Source organism: Pleurodeles waltl, chromosome 11 (assembly GCF_031143425.1).
Source record: "Pleurodeles waltl isolate 20211129_DDA chromosome 11, aPleWal1.hap1.20221129, whole genome shotgun sequence".
Taxonomy (NCBI): domain Eukaryota; kingdom Metazoa; phylum Chordata; class Amphibia; order Caudata; family Salamandridae; genus Pleurodeles; species Pleurodeles waltl.
The window spans coordinates 624804945-624829222 of record NC_090450.1 but is presented as its reverse complement, the minus strand read 5'-3'; positions in this window follow the sequence as shown (position 1 = coordinate 624829222).

Below are 24278 nucleotides of genomic sequence, written 5' to 3'. Positions count from 1 at the left end.
CATTGGTTAACATTGGACCCTATGGGTCCCAGGAGCCAATGAACAGGTGCGCTGCCGGTGATGATGCGCACCACCGCGGACGTCACAGCCGCGGACGTCACCTCCATTTTCTATCTCTTCAATCACTAGATACCTGACCTTCGACAGGAGAGGACCTACACTGCTGGTGCTGCTGTGACCTCGGTCTGGAAGCAACGATGGCTGCTGCATCTGGGGAAAGAGCCCCTGCCTTCACTGCACAGGAGTTGGAGAAACTTGTGTATGGGGTCCTCCCCCAGTACACGCTACTCTACGGTCCTCCAGACCAACAGGTTAGTACACAGGGAGCACGTTGGATGGGCTAGGCCTGGGTGGAGAGGGCTGGGTGGATGAGGGAAGGGGGCAGAGTACATAGAACAGTCATGCATGGGGATGAATGGGCCACAGGGATAGAGTTGGGAGGGGGCCAATTACAACGATGGTGCAGTAGGTAATGACTGTTCCTCTTCCCTTGTGCATGTCATGTAGGTCAGCGCCCACCAGAAGAGGGACATTTGGCGTGCCATCGCCAAGGAGGTCTGGACCCTGGGGGCCCACCAAAGACGGGGCACCCACTGCCGGAAGAGATGGGAGGACATTCGCCGCTGCAGCAAGAAGACGGCGGAGGCTCAGCTGGGGATGGCCTCCCAACGTGGGAGGGGTGCCCGTCGTACCATGACCCCCCTGATGTTCCGGATCCTGGCGGTGGCCTACCCGGAGTTGGATGGGCGCTTAAGGACATCACAGCAGACACAAGGGGGTGAGTACAACCTCATCCTATGGACTTTGCGTGCACTGGAGCTGTCTGGGGGGGGTGGTGGGCTGTGGGTGTCCCTAGGCCAGGGCGAGTTAGGTAGGCAAGGCCCATACGTTATGTAGGCCATGTGGCACTCTACACCAGCTCTAAAATAAGCCTAATTGATGTATAGTTGCCCCTTTGCCATCCATGTGGGCAGATTTCTACCATTGCCATGTAGGCCATATCCCAGAAATTGCATGTGCAGAGGGCAGGAGCACGGCGTAATGCAGGGGGCTGCTGCGTTTGTCTTGTCCGCCAACGGTAGCGGTATGCCATGCACTAAAACTCTCTTTCTTCTGTCTCCCCCCTTTTCCTGCTCTCCCTGTCCTTCTGTACATCAGCATCAACAGGCGGAGGTACAGTGGCACCGGAGCACGAGGGAGCTGCATCCCACAAGGCCATGGAGGGCCACACCACAGACTCGGAATTCACCAGTGGGACGGAGGGCGAGGGGAGCTTCACGTCGCCCACAGGATCACCAAACAGCGACACGGACTCGTCCGCCGATGGGAGCTCCCCTGTGGTGGCGGCACCATCTGTGCGCCCCACTTCTACAGGTACAGCCGCCATCTCCCCTATCAGCACCGCCCTCCCAGCAGCTCCTCAGCGTTCGCCCCGTGCCCGCTCACCCAGGAGGGTGGGCATCACCTTCGCCCCAGGCACCTCAGGCCCTGTCCCTGTCACCCCTGCTGCCCTCAGTGAGGAGGCCATTGACCTCCTCAGGTCACTCACTGTTGGGCAGTCTACCATTGTGAATGCCATCCAGGGTGTAGAACGAGAGTTGCAACACGGTAATGCATTCCTGGAAGGCATTCATTCTGGTCAGGCTGTCCTTCAGCAAACCCTGCAATCTCTGGCCTCAGCACTGATGGCAGCCATTGTCCCTGTGTCCAGCCTCCCCCCTCCAACTTCCTCCACCCAGACCCAATCCCCTGTACCCCAGCCCATCCCAAGCACACCTAAAGACCAGCATGCACACAAGTCAACACACACAAGTAGCTCAAGCAAACATAGGTACCACACACACCACAGGCACTCACACAAGCATCACACCACACAGACACAGCAACATCCACTGTCTCCACTGTGTCCCCCTCCTCCTCTTCTCCCTCCTCCTTCCAAGTCTCGTCTACACACACACCTGCATGCACCACATCTACAGGCACTAGGACTCGCACCAGGACACCCAGCACCACAAGCCGCTCACCTGCACTCACCACCTCCACTGCCATATACACGTCCCCTGTGTCCACTCCCAGTGTGTCTGTGACGCCCCCTCCCAAAGTACCCAAACGCCGGCAATCACTCAACTAACATCCATCCACCTCACGACAGCCTCCAGTACCTGCACCTGCACCCAAAACAGCTAAAGTGACACCTCCTACAACCACCTCCTCTTCCTCCACTCCCAGACCCCCTCCAGCTACCCATCCCAGTGTCCGTCAGAAACTGTCCCTCTGTCAAATTTACCTTTTTGCCCCCACTCCAGTTCATCAGTCCCGTCGTAGCGCCTCAGCCAAAAAGCCTCCAGTACCAGTGGTGCATGTACCAGATTTTTGGAGTGCCCCGTCCACCAGGGCAGGCAGTAGGACCCAGAGCCAAGGCACTGTCAGCCCACCCCCTGTAAAGGCTCTGAAATTGGAGAGTGGACGACGGGACCGTGTCAAGACTCCTGGTGGGACAAAAAGTGAAATGGGATCGAAGGCGATTGGTGAGTCATATGTAACTCCAAAGAAGGTGGGGAAGGTCCTGAGGAAGTCTCCCCAACCTGTTGTGAGTGTCACGGCGGAGAAGTGCGCCATCATTTCCGGCGGTCCAGACGCAACCGCCAGCACCGTCGTTACTGGTCCAGAAACCACCGCCAGAATCATAGCCCAGGAGGGCCCAAGTATCGTTACTGGTCAGAAGACCACCGCCCGAGTCACAGCCCAGGAGGGCCCAAGTATCGTTACTGGTCAGGAGACCACCGCCAGAGTCACAGTCCAGGAGGGCCCAAGTATCATTACTGGTCAGGAGACCACCGCCGGAGTCACAGCCCAGGAGGGCCCAAGTATCGTTACTGGTCAGGAGACCACCGCCGGAGTCACAGCCCAGGAGGGCCCAAGTATCGTTACTGGTCAGGAGACCACCGCCAGAGTCATAGCCCAGGAGGGCCCAAGTATCGTTACTGGTCAGGAGACCATCGCCTGAGTCACAGCCCAGGAGGGCCCAAGTATCGTCACTGGTCAGGAGACCACCGCCACCGCCGGAGTCAGTGTCCAAGAGGGTCCAGAATCCCACAGCCCCGCTGGGCAATGATGGAACATCAAGCCACACACCAACGTCCAGTATGGAGTTCGTCATGCCACACACCAATGTCCAGTGTGGAGTCCGTCATGCCACACACCAATGTCCAGTATGGAGTTCGTCATGCCACACACCAACGTCCAGTGTGGAGTCCATCATGCCACACACCAACGTCCAGTATGGAGTTCGTAATGCCACACACCAATGTCCAGTGTGGAGTTCGTCATGCCACACACCAACGTCCAGTATGGAGTTCGTCATGCCACACACCAACGTCCAGTATGGAGTTCGTCATGCCACACACCAATATCCGTACCAGAACCGCCATGTCAAAGCACCGCTGAACAGGGCAAAGACTGCGATGATGAAGACCGCTGAACAAGGCCAAGACCGCCATGGCAAAGCACCGCTGAACAGGGCAAAGACTGCCATGGTGAAGACCGCTAAACAAGGCCAAGACCACCATGGCAAAGCACCGCTGAACAGGGCAAAGACCGCCATGGTGAAGACCGCTGAACAAGGCCAAGACCGCCATGGCAAAGCACCGCTGAACAGGGCAAAGACTGCCATGGTGAAGACCGCTGAACAGGCCAAAGACCGTGTGGGTATGAATAGTCCGGCACATCAGGCATCGTTCTCCCATGTGCAGCTGTGACTGTGACAGGACATGTACTTTCACGGGGAGAATCATCCAGTCTGGGCACCAGTCCCACCCAGTACCAGTAGACAACTGCATCTACTCGCGAAGATGTGGCTTTGCACTCCCCAGGATAATGCAGTGGGCAAACCACCCACTGTAGAGACTTGAGAGACTGTGGCTTTGCACTCCCCAGGATGGCACAGTGGGCAACCCACCCACTGAAAAGACTTGAGAGACTGTGGCTTTGCACTCCCCAGGATGTCACAGTGGGCAACCCACCCACTGTAGAGACTTGTGAGACTGTGGCTTTGCACTCCCCAGGATGGCACAGTGGGCAAACCACCCACTGTAGAGACTTGAGAGACTGTGGCTTTGCACTCCCCAGGATAATGCAGTGGGCAAACCACCCACTGTAGAGACTTGAGAGACTGTGGCTTTGCACTCCCCAGGATGGCACAGTGGGCAAACCACCCACTGTAGAGACTTGAGAGACTGTGGCTTTGCACTCCCCAGGATAATGCAGTGGGCAAAACACCCACTGGAGAGACTTGATAGACTGTGGCTTTGCACTCCCCAGGATGGCAGAGTGGGCAACCCACCCACTGAATAGACTTGAGAGACTGTGGCTTTGCACTCCCCAGGATACATCAATGGGCATGGAGCCCCGTCGTGGATCTGGCTTTGCATTCATGTGGCTGAGGTGCCCCCCCTTCCCTTCCCCCTGAGGTGCCTGTATTGTTTCTATCTGATGTCCCGGCAGTGTCCTCTCAGATTTTGGTCAGGTATCTATTGTGGGCCTCGCCCATGCATTTTTGGACTGTTTGTGCACGGACATTGTTGTATACATATCTGCACTACTTCTTGTATTGTACATTTATTTTTGACAGATTTCGTGATATATATCAGTATATTTTTTTATGAGTACTATATTGGCACAATACAAAGTTTGACCGCAATTCGCTTTGTGTTTCCATTCTTCCGGGGGGATTGTGGGTTGATACTGTGATTTTTGTGACTGCATTGGTGTGTATGTTGTGATATGCGAGGGTGGGGGTGTTTGGTGGGTGTCCCCCTAACTTTCGCCTCCCCCTCCCCGTGTCATAGGTGCAGTACTCACCGGTATGTTCCGCGTCTACGTCGCTGTTGGTCGTAGATGAGCAGGAATGCAAGGGCTGGGAGTATTTGTAGTTCCGGCTCCATGGTGTCCTCGTTCCACGTGGGATGTGTTGATGTGAGCGTTTTCCCATAGCAAAAGCTGTTTCCGCCGTGTTTTTATCCACAGTGAATCCGCCCCGGAAAAGGTGGCGGATTGGTGTGTTGTGATAGTGTGGGCGGTACATTGTCTTCCGCCTGTCTGTTGGCGGTGTCCGCCGCGCTGTTTGACCGTACCGCCATGGCGGGCGGTGTGCTAAAGTGGCTGTCTTAGTTGGCGGTTTCCGCCAGGGTCGTAATTCCCTTTTTTTGTCCGCCGGCTTGTTTGCGGTATTACCGCAGCTTTAACACCATCCGCCAGGGTTGTAATGACCCCCATAGTGACGTAAACCAATCAGACTCGGAACATGAATCAGATTTGTCACTCACGCCTAACCAAAAGGGCCCGGATGTAACCCCAGGGATGTCAGATACCATAATCTGAAGTACATTCTTGAATTACAAACAGAGTTCCTGGGAGATATGATATATGCAAACCTCAGTGACAACCAAGAGTACACCTACGGCTTCTAAAACTGAACTAAAAGTCTGCAAGAAGAGACTGTCCTACTGACACCCGATAATCGAAACCCTGGAGCCACTGAATTTCAGTCTTTCTTCCACCCGGGGGCTGAGGAGAGATCTCCCTGCTGAGCTTCGGTTTTATATCTGAAGCACCCCCCACGTTGTTGGACAGTTAACATTTTTCACACAAGTTTGGGTGAGAGAGGTTCGACTTTTGTCCTAGGGATGGGGAGTTGGGGAGTTATTATGCTGGGGAATTTTCTAGGGTTTAATATCGGTCCGAGAATCACCACAGAAATTGCAAAATGGAGCAGGAAATCACTAGGGAACTCATCATAACACTAGGCTACAAGAAACCACCCGTCAGTAGAACAACAAAAACACTACTATAACTACACCAAAATCAAATAAGGTCCTTACCTGGAACATCAGGGGTATGAACTCTTTAGTCAAGAGATATAAGATATCTTCTTATTTGCAGGGAAGGGGTATTCAAATAGCTATGTTACAGGAAACTCACTTAACATCAAAAGAGGGCAAAGCCTTACAAAAAAGATGGAGAGGTCAGGCATTCTATACTACTTATTCAGCATACTCGAGGGGCACTCTGATTTGGATCCGAGCAGGGGTCCCTTTTCAGTTGACAGATAGCCTTGTAGACCCGGAGGGGAGATTCGTAGCGATCAAAGGCACACTGGAGGGGAAAGACCTGGCTCTAATTAATGTATACGCCCCAACACAGGACAGGGCGACTTCTTCCCTCGACTATCCAGCTCACTAGCGGCATTCCTGCAAGCACCAGTAATAGTGGGAGGTGATTTTAACTGTGTAAGTGATCTCAGCGCAGATAGATCACATCCTCCCCTACCACATTCTCCATTAGTGAAAATAGCTCAACAGTTCACCACATGGCAGGCAAATTGGGGCCTCATCGATACCTGGTGTAAATTACATCCTAATACCAATGACTACTCCTTTTTCTCTGCCCTCCACAAGCTCCATGTTAGATTAGACTCCTTCTTATGCTCACCAGACATACACTCACTTATATTGAACACAGAATACTTGTCTCGTACAATATCTGACCATAACCCCCAGTTACTGTCATTAGAGTGGAGGTCCCCCATCCCATGTATACCCACATGGAGACTTAGACCCGAATTACTAGAAGATCCCCCCTTCCGAGATGATATTAACCAAGCCATAGAACATTAGTTCGAAGAAAACAACAGCACCACGACTAGCGGGCTGGTAGAATGGGACGCCTTTAAAGCAGTAATAAGAGGGAGATGCATTGCCAAAACAGTAGGAATTCGTAGGACCTTATTAGGAGAAACTGAGAAAGCCGGGGCTATACTGAGAAACCAGAGAAGAATATTCCTGGAAACCCACATTTACAACCCCAAATACAAGAAAACAGATCAAAAGTAGCACACTGTGTCGAACGCCTCAGATGTTTCGACCATAAGCAATATCTCACAAGAGTGCATGGCGAAAGAGATAAAGCGAGTAAACTGCTTGCCTGGGTAATATTGCAGTCAGAAAAATACCCCCCCCATAATGAACCTGACCGCATGAGATGGGACCCAAATACATGACCCTGAACAGATTAACGCCCAGTTCTTGGCTTTTTATGAATCACTATACCAAAAAAGATCCAACCTAAGCAGGGACCTAACTGAGCAATACTTATTAACAATAAACTTAAAACCCTGGGAACCAACACCCACTGATGCACTAGAAGAAAATATCACACTAGATGAGATCAACGGGGCTGTGAAAGACCTGGCAAGAGGAAAAACACCTGGCACTGACGGCCTGCCTGCCGAATTTTACAAAACCTTTGCTGAAATCCTCGTACCCCGACTAGAAAAAAGGTTTAAATGTGCCAAGAATAAGGGCCTATTACCTGAAACTACTAGGGAAGCCATTATAGTCCCGCTGCTCAAGCCCGGCAAGGATCCAACTGGGATGGGGGCTTACAGGCCCCTCTCCATGCTGAACCTCGATTATAAGATACTCAGCAACATTTTGGCAACTAGACTCCTCCCTCTGATGCCCTCTTTCATCCACCCAGACCAAGCAGGCTTCATCCCAGGCCGTAACACAGCAGGAAACATACGCAGGCTCTTTGCAGTCATGAGTGGAATAACCCCCTCGACTGAGTCTCCGGGCATCTTGGCAGTAGACATCGAAAAAGCCTTTGATAGCCTGGAATGGGACTTCCTTTATAAGGTTATGGCCCAAATGGGTGTTGGCCCTGAATATGTTGCATGGGTGAAACTACTTTACACTAACCCCGCAGCTAGAGTCCGTACGGGATGTATTATATATTGTCCAGGTACGTGGTGGAACGCGGGACGAGACAGGGTTGCCCCCTCTCCCCCCTGTTGTTTGCACTAGCAATGGAACCTCTGGCTGCGGCGGCCAGGGCGGGACAGGGAGGACCTGGGATACTGATTGTAAACGTAAGATACTTCATAGCCTTATATGCAGACGACCTCCTGATCTTTTTAGGTGATATACAGAGGGATCTCCCTGTGGCTCAACTAATGCTGTCCAACTTCGAAAAACATTCAGGCCTTAAGGTAAACTGGGACAAAACGGGTTTATTCCCCCTGGTGAAACATCATCAACCCCCACTGACTTTAGGAATGGTTAGATGGATACCTAATGGGCTCCCATATCTAGGGGTAAAAATATATCATGAGACCAAAGACATTTTTGATGGAAACTTAGGCGGCGTCTTCCACTCCGTAAAATCCTGCATGACATTCTGACAAACACTCCCTCTATCGGTGATGGGTCGCAACGCGATTCTTAAAATTATAGTACTACCGAGACTGTTATACCATTTCGCGGCCCTTCCGATATGGATTCCTAAGTCCTTCTTCAGGGATCTGAATTCAACAGTAAGGTCATTTATATGGGGTAGCGGCAAGAAAAGAGTGGCTCTAACAAAGCTCCAGAGACAGATGTCAAATGGGGGCCTAGCAACACCAGACTTTGAGTCATATTACATTGCGGCTCAATTACAATGGCTGGCACTTTGGATCTCTAACAGATTGGTGTTACAACCTAATGCAGAGACCTCCTTGCCGCAGAAGGCAAGACTGTTTGAAATACTGCTAGGCTCCACAAAGGAATGAAAGCAGGACAGCCCAGAAGTGAAAATAATAGCTAAATGTTGGAAATCATACTTACACAAAACTAAAACTAAAACTCCCTACTCAGTGGAACTTCCTCTCAGTGCGCTGCAAGCAATAACTCAGAAAAGGGCTGAACTTGAGCTTAGAGACTGGCTGGAGGCCGGGGTTAATACAGTAGGCACATTATTCTAGAACAATAAGTTGAAATCTTTTGAGACCCTTAGAGCACAATATGACATCCCGGCGAAACATTTTTTAACTTACGGGACCATAAAGGCTAGCATTGGCAATAACTGGCGAACAAAAAATTCTGAACCAATAGCGCAGGGAATGTGCACGTACCTGGCATCCCCAACTCCCAGGACTAGGGTTATTTCTACTTTATATGCTTTGATTAGAGCAGATAATACAGTCCCCCTTCCATACCTGAAACAACAATGGGAAAAAATCTTTAACAGAGATATCTCTGAAATAGAATGGGAACGTATACTACAGAACTTACCTAAAGCTTCGCGGAACGGCAGATTTAAACTGATTAATTTTTATGTCCTACATCAAGCATACCTTACGCCCGCCCGTATTAACAAATACCTCAGCAAAACCACAGAGTGTTGTCCAAGATGTAGGTTAATAGATGCAGAATTCAATCACATGTTTTGGGAATGCCAAACACTGACATCTTACTGGTCTGATATTTGCCAAAAATTATCCCAGATACTAAATAGGACTGTGTCATGCTCAATTGACACCTGCCTCTTGCACGCATTTACACATTCTACTAAACATAAAGCCTCGGACAGATTCCTAGACTTATCCCTAAACCTGGCGAAAAGAGAAATAGCCAGCAACTGGAAAAATCATGAGGGCCCTAAACTAATAAACTGGAAAAATGAACTACTTAAGTGGGCTACTGCCGAAGGTACTCTGCTACAAAAAGAAGCCAGAACTGGGATCAGACCTCCTGAAGTATCAGATAACTAGGAATTAATCATGGATTCACTAAGAACCGAACTAACCATACAGCACTCCATAGCCAAGTCCAAGTTGCCTATACAAACACACAAAAGCATTCAGCTCTCAAAAACAGAATATAGCCCTCTCATGGACAAAGTCAGCTGACCCCTACACATACAAATAACCCCCAGAGACTCAATTAAGTTAATTGAAAGTCTCCAGCTTTCCTGTTGCAGATGTAATATCATTAAATAAATACCCGGACTGAGTGGTTAGGGTGGGAATGGGGAGGGGGAAGTTGGATTTTGATGATACCAAATAAATAATGTTTACTAAGAATGAATCTCTACCAGTTTAAGTGTGAAAATAAATAAATAAGTCTAATGTGTTATACAGAGAGATGTGAAGAAGGAAGTACAGTGTAAACTGCTTTGAATTGTTTATAAAATCAATAAAATCTGGTTTAAAAAAAAAATGTTTGGCAGAGTACTGAAGTGATAATCCTCCTACCTAGCTTGTAGGTATCCTCTACTGCGCAGGGCTCTGTGGGTCCCAGGTATGCTGCAATTGGCGGGATGTGTCCCTCTCCATGCCCTGGAGGCTTCATAGGTACAGTTAGTGAATTGCATAGTACGTAGGCCTGTTCCCTGTGTGTGAGTGTGGTATGTACGCCAACTGTGGTATTGGTGCAGCCATTAACTATGTGTATCCATTGTCTCTTTCCCCCCCTTTTTGTTTTGCCATCCTGTCCTTATGTGCATTAGCATCATTTGGCGGAGGAGCAGAGGCACCAGCAGCAGAGGGAGCTGCATCCCACAGGACCCAGGTGGCAGAATCCACCGACGGTGACAGCATCAGTGGGACAGAGGGCATGAGGTGAGCACTATGGCGGAAACAGGAGGGGACAGTTCAGACACAGATGATGCCTCCGATGGAAGCTCCCTGGTGGTGGCGGACACTTCTGTGACCACCCCAGCAACAGGTACATCTGCAACCCCCCTACCAGCACCGCCCTCCCTGCAGCTCCTCATTGAGTTGCCCGTGCCCGCTCACCCAGGAAGGTGGGCATCTCCTTTGCCCCAGGAACATCAGGTCCTGCCCCAGTGAGCCCTGCTGCCCTGAGTGAGGAGGTTATTGACCTCCTGCGATCCATCTCTGTAGGGAGGTCAACCATTGTGAATCCTATCCAGGGGCTGGCAGACCAAATGCAACAGACAAATGCATTTCTGGAGGGCATTCACAACGGCTTGGCGGCCCAACAGAGATCAATCTGTGCTCTGGCCTCCTCTCTGATGGCAGCCATTGTCCCTGTTTCCAGCCTTCCCCCTCAAACTTCCTCTTCCCAATCTCATTCCCCTCAACCCCAACCTATCCCAAGCACACAGGCATATGAGCATTCACACAGGACAACACACACAAGTGGACATGGCAAACACAAGCACCACACATCATCCCACAGGCACTCCCACAAACACCATCCAGATGCAGACATGCCAACATCCACTGCCTCCACTGTGTCCCCCTCTTCCTACTACCAGCATCACCACCACACCTAGCAGAATACACACCTTAATTGCAGACACCACTACAACAGCCATGCACATGTCCCCTGTGTCCTCTCCCACTGTGTTTGTCTCCCCCTCCCAAGGTACACAAACACAAGCACTCAGACACCCAACAGCCATCTGCCTCACAACAGCATCCAGCCCATGCACCTGCACCCAAACACAGCAGACGGACACCTTCTACAACAACTCCCTCTTCCTCCACTCCCAAACCTTCTCCCTCTTCCCGCCCCAGTTTCCCTAAGAAGCTTTGCCTCTCCACCATTGACCTCTTCCCTACCCCTCCCCTGTCCTTCTTGTCTGGCCAGGGTGGCAAAAACCCAGGCAAGCACCTCAGCCACCCAGTCCATGGGCCCAGTAGTGTCCACACCCACTCTTGGTGGTAAAGGATCCAGGGCACCTAGCAGCTTCAAGGATGGGGTGCTATCACCAAGTGCTGCCCGGCAGGGCAAGGAGCTTGCCTCAGGTGCTGCAAAGAAGGGCAAGGTGCCATCCCCAGCTGCTGACAGGAAGGGGAAGGAGCCTGCCCCAGCTGCTACCAGGAAGAGCAAGGTGTCATCCCCAGCTGTAGTCAGGAGGGGCAAGGAGCCTGCCCCAAGTGCTGCCAGGAAGAGCAAGGTGCCATCCCCAGCTGCTGACAGGAAGGGCAAGGAGCAATCCCCAGCTGCTGCCAGGAAGGGCAAGGGGCCTGCACCAGCAGGCAGGAATGTCAAGGGGCCTGTTGTTGGGACTCAGTTGGAGCCCCCACCAACAACCATGGTTGTGCAGCTATCCGAGGCTGCAGGGGATGGGCTGGAGCCTCCCCCCAGCAGCGGCACCAACACCACCAGTGGGCAGCCATCCGAGGCTGCAGGAGATGGGCTGGAGCCTCCGCCACACCAGCAGCAGCAGCACCAGCACCAGTGGGCAGCCTTCCGAGGTTGCATGGGATGGGCTAGAGCTTCCCCCCAACAGCAGCAGCAGCACCAGCACCAGTGGGCAGCCATCCGAGGCTGCAGGGGATGGGCTGGAGCCTCCCCCCACCAGCGGCTGCAGCAGCACCACTACCCCCACTGAGCAGCCATCACCACCTGCGGATGGTCTGTAGTTCTGCCTCCATGGGCTGTTGTGCTGCCTGCCACCTGCAAATCCTGTGGGTATGACACCCAGCTGAGAGACTGTGACTTTGCACTCCCCAGGATCAGAAGGACAGGGCAGAATGCGCCCTCCAGAACCATTGGGTATGTCACCCACTCACCCCATCCACCCCAGGATCAGAGGCACAGGGCATGATGCCCCCTCCAAAGCATGTCAGCAAGTCACCCACTGGAGAGACTGTGGCCTTGCACACCCCAGGAACAAGCACAGGGCATGTTGCCCCCTCCAGAGCATGTGGGCAAGTCACCCATTTGAGAGACTGTGGCCTTGCACTCCCCAGGACTAAACACAGGGCATGTTGCACCCTCCAGAACCAGTGGATTTGTTCCATCTGCCAGCTAAGGTGCCCCACATACCCATCCCCCTGAGGTGCATGCCTATTTTCCAACTGATGCCCCTGCAGTGTTCTCTCCGTGTTGGTGCAGGAGACAGGTGGCGCCTTGGACATTGTCATGTGGCCCTGTGGCCCACACACATTGAGGAATGGGCAGTTTCCCTTGTAATGTAAATATGTATATACATTTTGGATTGAATGTTCGTCTTTTTAATGTATTTATATTATTATACGCACTTTCATCTATTCGTGTTGTCCTTGCATTTTTCCTCAGGGGTACGGGGTAAATATGTTGTCTTACTGCATCTGATTGTTTGTATGGTGTTGGGGGCTGTGTTGTGCATGTGTGTGTCACTCTCCTTTTCCTCAGCCCCTCCCCTGTGTGCTAGGTAGCTGTACTCACCGTGGCCCCCTTCACCATCGTTGGGAGTAAAATATAATGAGAAATATTTGCAGCTCGGGCTCCATGGCATCGTGGTTCTTCCCTGTATCTCCAAAGGTGAGTCCTTTCCCTTCTGTGGTCTGTTTCCACCAGGCCTTTGATGTTGTTGGTACTGCCCCAGAAAAGGTGGCAGTTTCAGGGGTCATAATATGGTGGGAGGAACCTTGACTTTCGCCTGGCTGCAGGCGGCTACTGCCGTGGTGGCTGTTGTTTCCACCCTGGTGGTCGGTGTGGTGAAGTGGCTGTTTATCTGAGTTCTAATTGCCATGGTCATAATTTGGCAGTAGTTACCACCAGCCTGTTGGCGGTATTACCACCACTTTATGACTGACCGCCAGGGTTGTAATGAGGTCCTATGTCTTTTACATCTCTACCTGTAGGATAAAGGCATCAATGCAGCCAACATATGCTAGGGTAGTACAGTTTTTAGCTAATGCCACAAAATATGATACTTCAGCAGAAGTTTTATAAATCCTCACAGATAGACAGGACATCAAGGATGAAATAGCACAAATAAAGAAAACAGGACTGTAGAATAGACTAAAATGGTCTTAGGTATAGGGTTTTTAGGAGTGACATGCCCGCCCACTGAATGTAGTAGTTATTTAATAAATCACTTAACCCCAGTTTGTGTTCATAGGCCAGGATTTCGACTTATTGGATCAATATATGCCCATGATCAATGGCATCTTGATATTGAATTTTCCTGGAGGGTCATGTCTTTATGGAATGGAACTGATATTAGTTAGAATGTAGTAAAATAGTGTGCAGATATGTGGGACCCCAATGTTGTGTGTTACACTTGGATAGATAGCACAGTAAGTCCTCAGACAGTCATGAATTTAATGTCTGTTTCATTATGTTTCATAGAAAATCGCACAGATAATGTAGGTAGAAATATCAACTGCAGTGTCACAATAGATAATGCAACATATAAGAGGGCACCTGCACCCTCATGAACTATTATTGGCAGTGTAGAAAACTACTGTACGTCCAGCTATCATCAAACTGAAATAGCCTGTGTACCATGGTCACCCTGCACACCCTTGTTTTGGTAATTCCTGGAGTCAATTTGTAAATGCTTCATGAACACCCCATGAGCCGTCTAGCAATTTTGTTACATTCTCACTGAAGGAGAAGAACTGAAGTAGATTATTATGGAACTACCACTTGGAATGATGTTCCTCAAGAGTACTGGTTGTTTAATGATGAGCAGTTGTTCTTTGGACGCATTTTGCTGTTTGTTTAGGCAAAGGCAACTGCTCGATGGCTACAGATAACTCGATGGGAACTTATGAAGTCAATTAGCCCTACAAAAGATGGATTCCACACAATAAAAGAAGAGTTGCATGCCATGAGGATGATGGTAATGCAACACCGTTATGTACTTGATCTTATGACGGCCATGGAAGGAGGGATATGTGAAAAAAGTTGAACTGCCTGTTGTACTTTTGTCCCAGCAAATGATGCAGACAATGGAAAGTTGTCACAGCACATATAAACTTTGCATAATTTACAGAAGAAATGTTAAATGAAGGAGGTCACCCAGATAATTGGCCTAGTGGGTGGTTTTCTTTACTATCATTCTGGATGTTGGGATTGTTGGGAGTCTGTTGCATTCTCTTGTGGCTCTGCTGATGATATATTTTGATATTCAATTCATTCTAGCATGTTGTAGAAGGACTGGTATAAAGGTGGGAGGGATGTTTCCAGTTAGGACACCAACACATGCAGTAGACGCTCAGGGCAATATATATCACCTAGTGCCAAGTGCAGACCAAGGTTTTGATTTAGTAGTTGTTCAAAATTGGGTCATTAGTTGGCAATTCCAAGTAGGGACCACAATCCTAGTCAGGTAAGTCACAACACAGCCTAAAGTATCCTGTGCTCACCCTCTGGTAGTTTGCCACAGAACAGTTTGGCTTAGCATAGAAGGCAATTTATAAAGTATTTGTGCAACACTTAAGTACAGTAACACAATGAAAGATCTACAAAAGACTCCAATCCAAGTTAGAACAATATATTATGATTTCAGAAATAAAATAAAAACAAAATGACAAAAATCCAATATGTAGATCCTGAGATATTAATTTAAAAGATTTAGGTGAAAATAGTGCATAGTCATGCATATCACCAACTGTGGCTATCTAGTTGGGCTGAACCAAGACAAAGTCACAAGCGATGAAGTGCGGACCATCTACAGGGACCCATTTGAGCCTGCTGAACACAGTACTTTAAATTCTGGTGTGAGAGCCGCTCTGCATTGCTTTGCACCATCCGGGGTCGGTGCTGAGAGGCTGTGTGATGATGGTTTGCAGGGATTAGTGTTGCTTTGCATTGATCTTGTGGAGCTGTACAGAGAAGCTTTGCAGGGCTTGGCGTCACTTTGTGTTGATCCTGGGGAGCTGTGCAGAGAGACGTTGCAGGGTTTGGCATCATTGTGCCTTGGTTCAGATGGGCTAGCAGCTGTGTGATGAGGCTTTCTGGGGCTTCGCGCCACCTAGTGCTGAGTCTGGTGAGGCTGGCAGCTGCGCAGTGAGACTTTGTGAGCTTTCACGTTTGTTCGATTGCAGGGCTTGGCATTGATTTGCATTGATTATAGGGTGCTGTGCAGTGAGGCCTTGAGGGGATTGGCATCACTTTGGATCGAACCTGGCGAGCTGTGTGATGAGGCTTTTGCAGGGCTTGGTGTTGCTTTGCTTCGTTTCTGATGGGCTAGCAGCTGTGCAGCGAGGCTTAAGAGGGCTCTGTGTTACCCTGTGTTAAGTCCCATGAGGCTGGCAGCTGGCTGGCGAGGATTTTTGAGGCTTCATATTGCTTTGCGGAGTTCTGATGAACACCACAGAAGGTAGAGCACCTTAGCCCCATTTTAAAGGTAGGGCATACTGAAAGCTTGTAGAGTCCAGATGCAAATGCTTCAAGTCTTTGATGACCATGACACTCGGGAAAAGGAAGCAAGCTAACAAGCTCTTAAAAATCTCTTGTGTTGGGAAGGCAGAGCCCTTTCAGAGTCAGGAAGCAGCAGGGCAACAAACAGAACAGCAATCCTTCCAGAAAAGCAGTCAACTGATTCCTTTGAGCAACACCGCAGTCCTTCTGACAGAGGCCAGTAGTAGGTACAGAAATGTTTGATTTTAGAGGATCACAGACCCATTACGTATACCCAAATGTGCCTTTGAAGTGGGGAGACCTCAAAGAGTGGTTTTGAAATGCAGCAGTTCCCTTTTCAGCCCAGTCCTGTCTGCCAGAAGATCTGTGGGGGGTTATCTGTCCTCTGTGTGGGGTTGCACCGCTACCCTTTGAAGTGTGAGGGCCCCTCCACCCTTCCAGCCCAGGAAGACCCATCAATATGCAGATGAATGCAGATACAGATGAGTGTCCTGTGTTTATGGCTGTTGGATGGAATGCATAAGCAGATCTGTCACCCAGCAACGACCCTGTAAGGCACAGAGAGCAGTAAGAGCAGAGAAATGCCTATGTGAGAAAACATTGCAGAGGCCCCTATTTTTCACTTTTTGCTGGTGTTTTCCTGACTCTAATGGTGCCCTGGGTACAGCTAACCAGTCACAGAGCCTGTGCTCTGAGTAAAATCAGTATGCAAATGAGGCTAATTCCAATTGGCTAACTCAACCTACCTATAAGTCCCTAGTATATAGTAGGGCATGTAGGTTTAAGGACCCTAGCATATATAGTGCACCGATAGGTGCACTGCTGAGGTGCCCAGTGTCATTTTAAAGGCAGGCCTGCCTTGCTGGCTGCTTTTAAATTAAAGTTACATGAAAATTCGTCTTTGGAATTAAAAGTAGTTCCAAAGTCTTAAACTAACTTATTTGTACATTTAAGTCACCCTCAAAGTGTGCCCTATTTGCCCCTGGGGCTTAGTGCCATGTAACTATAAGCAGGTACCTTATGAAAATAGTTTTATAAGCCCTGGTGAGGTAAAAAAAAACAAATTAGTTTTTCCCTCATTGTAGTGCATGGCCTCCATAGGCTAGAATGGGGAGACTTTATTTTAATTGATAAAGTCCCCTTAAGTGTCAGATACCTTTTGGTATCAAATTAATTGTTATAATAAATCCCAGAACTTACAATTGTTGGATTTAATATAACTTGTTCAGGTAAAGATTTTTAAACTTTACCTGAAAAGTTGCCAGCTTTAGCCCTGTAGTGCTTTGCTCTGATTGGCCCATCTCTGGCAACCTGGCCAGGCTGCCGTCATGAGGTGTGAAGTAGCCTCGGCTCAGCACAATGGAATGGGCCTGGGGATGAGAAATTTCCTCAACAGATGGAGAGGCAGGTCTTCCAAGGCAAGGAAGGGCATTTGGAGCAACCTAGCATCTCCCTCACATCCTGCAAACCCAGACAATTAGGTGCCCCCTGATTAGACTAGGAGAGGGCAGGAGAAGGATGTATTTAAGATTTTAGCCACACCAGTGGGTGTGCTCAGCCTGATGTAACCTCCAAAAATCACTTTCAGCCATGATGGATTATTGAGGAATGTTGTTCCCTGGGATTGATTTTGTCACAGGGGGAAGGACCCTGCACCTGATTAGAGAACCAGGACGCCCCTGTTTCTCACCCAGGAACAAGGATAAAACTGCAGACCTGCACCCACGCCTCAGATCCCTACCAAGAAGAGCTACAGGAGAAGAAGGACTTTCCTGCTGTACCCCTGACTTGCACCTGGACACTGCACTCTGGTAGACTGCACCAACTGCACACTTGGGCTTCACCACAAGAAGGCCTTTGCCTGGCTTCAACTAGTTCAAGGAGAGACTCCCTGTTTGCTACAGGTGAAAACTTGCTAACCAGAGCCCCCTGCACCGACTCCTGAAGAAACTGATCAGCTGACCACAGTCCAGTGGCCAGAAAGGTGTTTATGCCAGGTGCATTCTGGGAGTTGAAGTCTCCCCCCCTCAAGGAGCATCTCAGAGCTTCTAGAACCTTGGGGTGAGGTGTGGACCTCAAAAAACCTTAAAGGAACATCTGGAAGAAGATCCAGAAGTTTGGAGAAGTTTAGAGAATGTTTGGAAAAAAGATCAATAAAGCGACCGACCCGCTGCAGCACTCTAGCCGGCTTGCCTCAACCGCAACCCAGCCTGACTTGCAAGTTCATACTGGTAAAGAAAATCTCAGAAAAAGTGACTAAGTCCAAATGCAGAAAGTTGACCGTGACCTCCCAGGCAGTGTAGCCGAAGTGTGCTCCAGGGACGTTGGATCAAGATTCAGATTTGCCCCAGTTAAAGGATTTTCACCTCGAAAAAACAACTAAGTCCGAAGATAAAAATGACAACCGAGGGCTCCCGCGAGATGTATCCAAGGAAGAGTTCCAGGTGGTCGGATTGGACTGGTGACTTGGTCCGGCTGAAGTAACTCTTCAAGAAAACGACTAAGTCCAAAGGTAAACTTTTGACCGAGGCCTCCCACAAGCAGTAGCCGAGTAGGGCTCCATCACGGTCGGCCTCAAACTTTGACTTTGCCCTCCAGATGACCAGATTGGCACTATTTGTTTGTAAGTGCTAAAAAGTATTAATTCTTTAAAAATGCATATCTCCGGTTCCCTTTATCCGATGGTATTCATTTTGGTGTCATTGTAAAGCTACAAATATGTTATATTTTTATCAATTGGTTTTGGATTTTTAAACTGTTTCCTGTGTTTTATGTAATTACTGTTTTGTGATATTTGAATGCTTTACGCTTTGTCTCCTAAGTGAAGGCTTGTCGTTCGTTGCCAAGCTACAAAGGGTTGAGCTGGGTTTAATTTATTGAGACCTAAGTGGATCTAAGAGGAGTGGCCTATTGCTAAGTGTAGGTACTTACCTGCCCTTACAATTAACCCATTTCCCAACAGCCTACTTACTAAAAGTTAAATTTCTAAAATAATAATGTTAAATCAAACGTTATTAGTAAGCAGGATTTTTCACTACCATTCCAAATATACCAAACATGACAACAGCACTCCTTTCAGATCAGAAATTACCACTTAAAAGTATATAAAATAACATGTGTATTTGTAAAGTGCACATATCATCCGAGGGTACCAGAGCTCTGAATAACAAATGTTTACTGTTACCTAACACGAGGATACTAATTTTATCAACCTCAGATGGATAAAAGGCTAAGTAGGCCCACCGGGATCATGAAGTCAGACATATGGCCATACAATGAACGCATTAGTCCACTAAGACACTAACCCTGTGTATAAGGGAATTCCTAATTCTGAGCTATCACAATAGTAAAAAAGGACCAAGGGAGTTTTTTACTACTTGGACATGTAAAACCTACAAGTACATGTCCTGCCTTTGATATAAATTGTACTCTGCCATGTGGGTCACATAGGGCCTACATTACAGATTAATTTTATTAAATAAAAGGAGAGTTTAAGGCTTGGCAAAAGATTTAAATGCCATGTCTAGGTGGCAGTAGATCTGCAAAACAGGTCTTGCATGGTTAAGGGACTGCTTATGTGGATGACACAATCAGTACTACAGGCCCACTAATAAAACATTTATGTTACAAGTCCGGGACATATAGGGCACTTTACTAGGGACTGATAGGTAAATTCAATATGCCAATTGGGTAGGAGCCAATGTTAAAATGTTTAGGGGAGAGGGCACAAGCACTTTAGCACTGGTCAGCAGTGGTAAAGTGTATGGAGTCCTAAATCCAGTAAAATTAGCTCATAAAAATACAGGGAGGCAGGCAACAAGTTGGAAAAAGTCCACCGTTATTCTGTCAGTTCTAACAGCAGTTGAAATATCAACTAAAGGGGACTATGTTGGAGAGGAAATGAAGGTGAAGAAATTGTGCTACTTCAGACACTGATAGAAAACAATATAAAATCATAGGTGGTAAAAGAACAGTGTAGGCCCAAACATTGTGCTGATGCCAGAGAGGTGAAGAGTTCACTTGAAAACAGAATGGACGATCAGCAAGGTTAAAGAACCTGTTTGTGAGCCTGAAGCCTTATATAGGGGGTCAGTACAACATGCAGAAGACCGCCAACACACCGTGGCGGCCGTGGAATTCTGCCACAGCTATTATGACCCACAGCTCAGAATACGCCAAAATTTAGACACCCACACAAGTCCACCACACCAAAGGTCAGTGATAAACTGGCAATAACAAAACCTCCACCGTCACGCCAACAGGAATACGCCCACACTATCACGACCCACGAATCCACGTGGCGGTCTTTCAACCGCGGTATTCCATTGGCGGTACACACCGCTGCGCTCAAAATACACACACTCTTACAAAACACATCCACTTTGGACAAATCGAAATACACACACCTGATACACATACACACACCACTCCCACACACTCAATACAATATACAACACACACCCACATCACCCACAAACCCCTACGACAAAAATTGAGGAAGAAGACCAGAGAGAGACACCACCATCTACAAACTAGCATCTACAGGCACTCAACACCATCACTCGCACCTCACACAACACACCCCTAAATATCACCCCACACATCACAACACACACCACCCCACACATCACCCACACCACCCCATGACATTGCAAAGACACCGCGGGTTTTCTGAGGAGGAGCTCAGGGTCATGGTGGAGGAAATCATCCAGGTAGAGCCACAGCTATTCGGATCACAGGTGTAGCACACCACCATAGCTAGGAAGATGGAGCTATGGCGCAGAATCGTGGACAGGGTCAACGCAGTGGGACAGCACCCAAGAACACGGGATGACATCAGGAAGAGGGGGACGACCTACGGGGGAAGGTATGTTCCGTGGTCTCAAGACACCACATTGTAGTTCAGAGGACTGGCGGCAGACCCCCACCTCCTCCCTCACAACTAACAACATGGGAGGAGCAGGTCTTGGCTATACTGCATCCTGAGGACCTCGCAGGAGTAGCTGGAAGAATGGACTCTGGCAAATAAAATCTTAACTATTACATCCACCACCCTACCTGCATACTATCACATACCCCCACCCTCACCCCCATCACTCCAACTCCTCACGTATGTCCCACTATCACAACACACCCATCCCAACACCAAGCCCTACATGCAACACCAAAGCATGGACACCCAACACCAATGCATGGCCACTGCACATACCCACACACACCCCTAATCAATTATCACACAAGGTCCCACACAAGAATGCAAGCACTGGGGTTCTGGGTCACCCATCCATTGCACACCATGGCACACCATGGCACACACAGATGCAATAATCATGCCTTTACACCCCTGCAGGACCCCTAACTAACGTCACCAGACAGGAGGGTCCAGACATGTCCACTCCACCCACAGAAGAAGCCCACAGTGATGACAGCAGCTCTGTCCAACTAGATCTAGATGACCAGCTCAGCCCATCTGGGATCTCAGGACTGTCGGTTCCCCTCACTCTGGCACAAGCCACAACAGAGCCTCCCCCCTCTGGAAACATCAGCACAGCACCCACCCAGCGGGCCCATACCTCTGTCCCCAGGACACATCAAGCAGCAGTGTGTCCACCACTACAGGGAACCCAGGCTAACCCACCACCCCAACAACTCCAGGGACCTGGGGGCAGTGGTAGTGGGCACACGGTTCAGGGGACAGAGGCCCAGGAACACACGGGAACTGGGAGGGCTACTGTGCGACAGGGGGAGGACAGGCCCAGGTAACCCACTCTCCACGAGGCCCTCTCCAACATCATGGGAGCCTACCACCATTCCCAGGTGACAATGGCAACGGTACTGGCCAAGTTTCAGGAGAACCTGCGGCTGCAGGAGGAACAGTATTTGGGGTTCAGGGAGGAACTCAAATCCATCAACACCACCCTGGGCACCATTGTAGGGGTGCTGAAGGAACTCGTCAACACCAGGAGGGACACTGTGGCACAACAAGGGGCCCCTGACACTAGCCTCGATGATGAACTGCCCACCACCTCCGCCAGTGTTATTGGACAGGAGGCATCGCCACAGGACCACGACACCAGCACCCCACCTCCTGCAGATGGAGAACCACCCCACAAGCGGTCCCTGAGATCCAGGACAAAGACAGAGAACAATGCCAAGACCCCCGCCAAGAAAGGAGACCACCCTGATTGTCATCCTTCAGTCCCACTTTGTCACCCTGTCCATCCTTAAACTGCCCCAGCTCCACTTCCCATGCCCCTTTGGACAATGCACCCTTGAAACTAATAGACTGGACTCTGCCATGGACATTCCTTCACCATCACCCCTGACCATTTTACAACACCCTCCAATATTTAGCACTTAAATAAACACCCTTAAAGCACAAAACAATCTGGAGTCAGTCTGTAATTTTGAAAATGTGTATTTGCAATAACTGTGTAAAAATGCTATATCCATTGTATTGTCAACATACCTATGTCACACAGCTCTAGTCCATGAGGAAACAAAGCAGATGTCCACAGTTGGACCCACATCTGTGAAATTGAAAGGGAAAGTGACAACTCAGGGTCCATACACTGGGTGAAAGTGACAGACAGATGAGAGGTAGAACAATTATATCAGATGTAGCAGGCAGTGATGTCTTCTTACCTGTGTCTCACTGGAAGTATTGATGAATCACCGTGTTTCGGTTGTCGATATCCTCTTCTTCTGCTTCCTCTTCTTCACTGTCCACAGGCTCCACAGCTGACACAACACTTCCATCTGGACCATCCTCCTGCAGAAAAGGCACCTGTCGTCGCAAAGCCAAGTTGTGAAGCATACAGCAGGCCACGATGATCTGGCACACCCTCTATGGTGAGTAGAATGGGGAACCACCTGTCAGATGGAGGCACCTGAACCTGGCCTTCAGGAGGCCGAAGGTCCTCTCTATAACCCTCCTAGTTCACCCATGGGTCTCATTGTAGCGTTCCTCTGCCCTTGTCCTGGGATTCCTCACTGGGGTCAGTAGCCATGACAGGTTGGGGTTGCCAGATTCACCTGCAAATGCCAAGGGAAATCTGTTAGACACGCACTAACTCTTAGGGACATCCCCAGACCCAGACACCTAGTCACACTGTATAGGCTCCTTGGTCTCACCTAATAGCCACACGCGGTGCCTCTGGAGTTGCCCCATCACAAAAGGGATTCTGCTATTCCTCAAAATGTAAGCGTCATGCACTGAGCCAGGAAACTTGGCGTTCACATGGGAGATGTACTGGTCGGCCAAACACACCATCTGCACATTCATTGAATGGTAACTCTTCCAGTTTCTGTACAACTGTTCACTCCTGCGGGGGGACCAAGGCCACATGTGTCCCATCAATGGCACCTATGATGTCGGGGATATGTCCTAGGGCATAGAAGTCACCTTTCACTGTTGGCAAATTATCCACCTGAGGGAAAACGATGTAGCTGCGCATGTGTTTCAGCAGGGCAGACAACACTCTGGACAACACATTGGAGAACATAGGCTGGGACATCCCTGATGCTATGGCCACTGTTGTTTGAAAAGACCCACTTGCCAGGAAATGGAGTACTGACAGCACCTGCACTAGAGGGGGGATTCCTGTGGTATGGCGGATAGCTGATATCAGGTCTAGCTCCAACTGGGCACACAGTTCCAGGATTGTGGCACGATGAAGTCTGTAGGTGACAATTACATGTCGCTCCTCCATTGTCGACTGGTCCACCACTGGTCTGTACACCGGAGGATGCTGCCACCTCCTCATCTGCCCTAGCGGACGTGCTCTATGGAGGAGAACAGCGAGCAGAGAGCCAACCAACACTGAGGTACGTTAACACAACTTTATTCCTAATTTTTTTTAAACCGCTATGTGCCTGTATTAGTGTGTATGCAAGGCCTAGATATGTGTGACGCATTTAAAATGAATGCCTTGTGGCCCCCTGAAATGGCGTCTGCCTGACCTGTAATGTGGGACAAGGGGATATGAGGTAACTGCGCTGGCGTTGTACACCGTCGCGGTAGGTGGACGAAGACCGCGGTGCAATCCTGCATTGGTTAACATTGGACCCTATGGGTCCGAGGACCCAATGACGATGTACGCTGGTGGTGACGGTACGCACCGCCGCGGACGTGACTGCCATTTTCTCTCTGTTCAATCACTTGATCCCTGATCTTCGACAGGAGAGGACCTACACTGCAAGTGCTGCTGTGACCTCAGTCTGGAAGAGACAATGGCTCATGTGTCTGGGGAAAGGGCCCCTGCCTTCAGCCAGAGGAGTTGGAGAAACTAGTGGATGGGGTCCTCCCCAGTACACGTTACTCTACGGTCCTCCAGACAAACAGGTTAG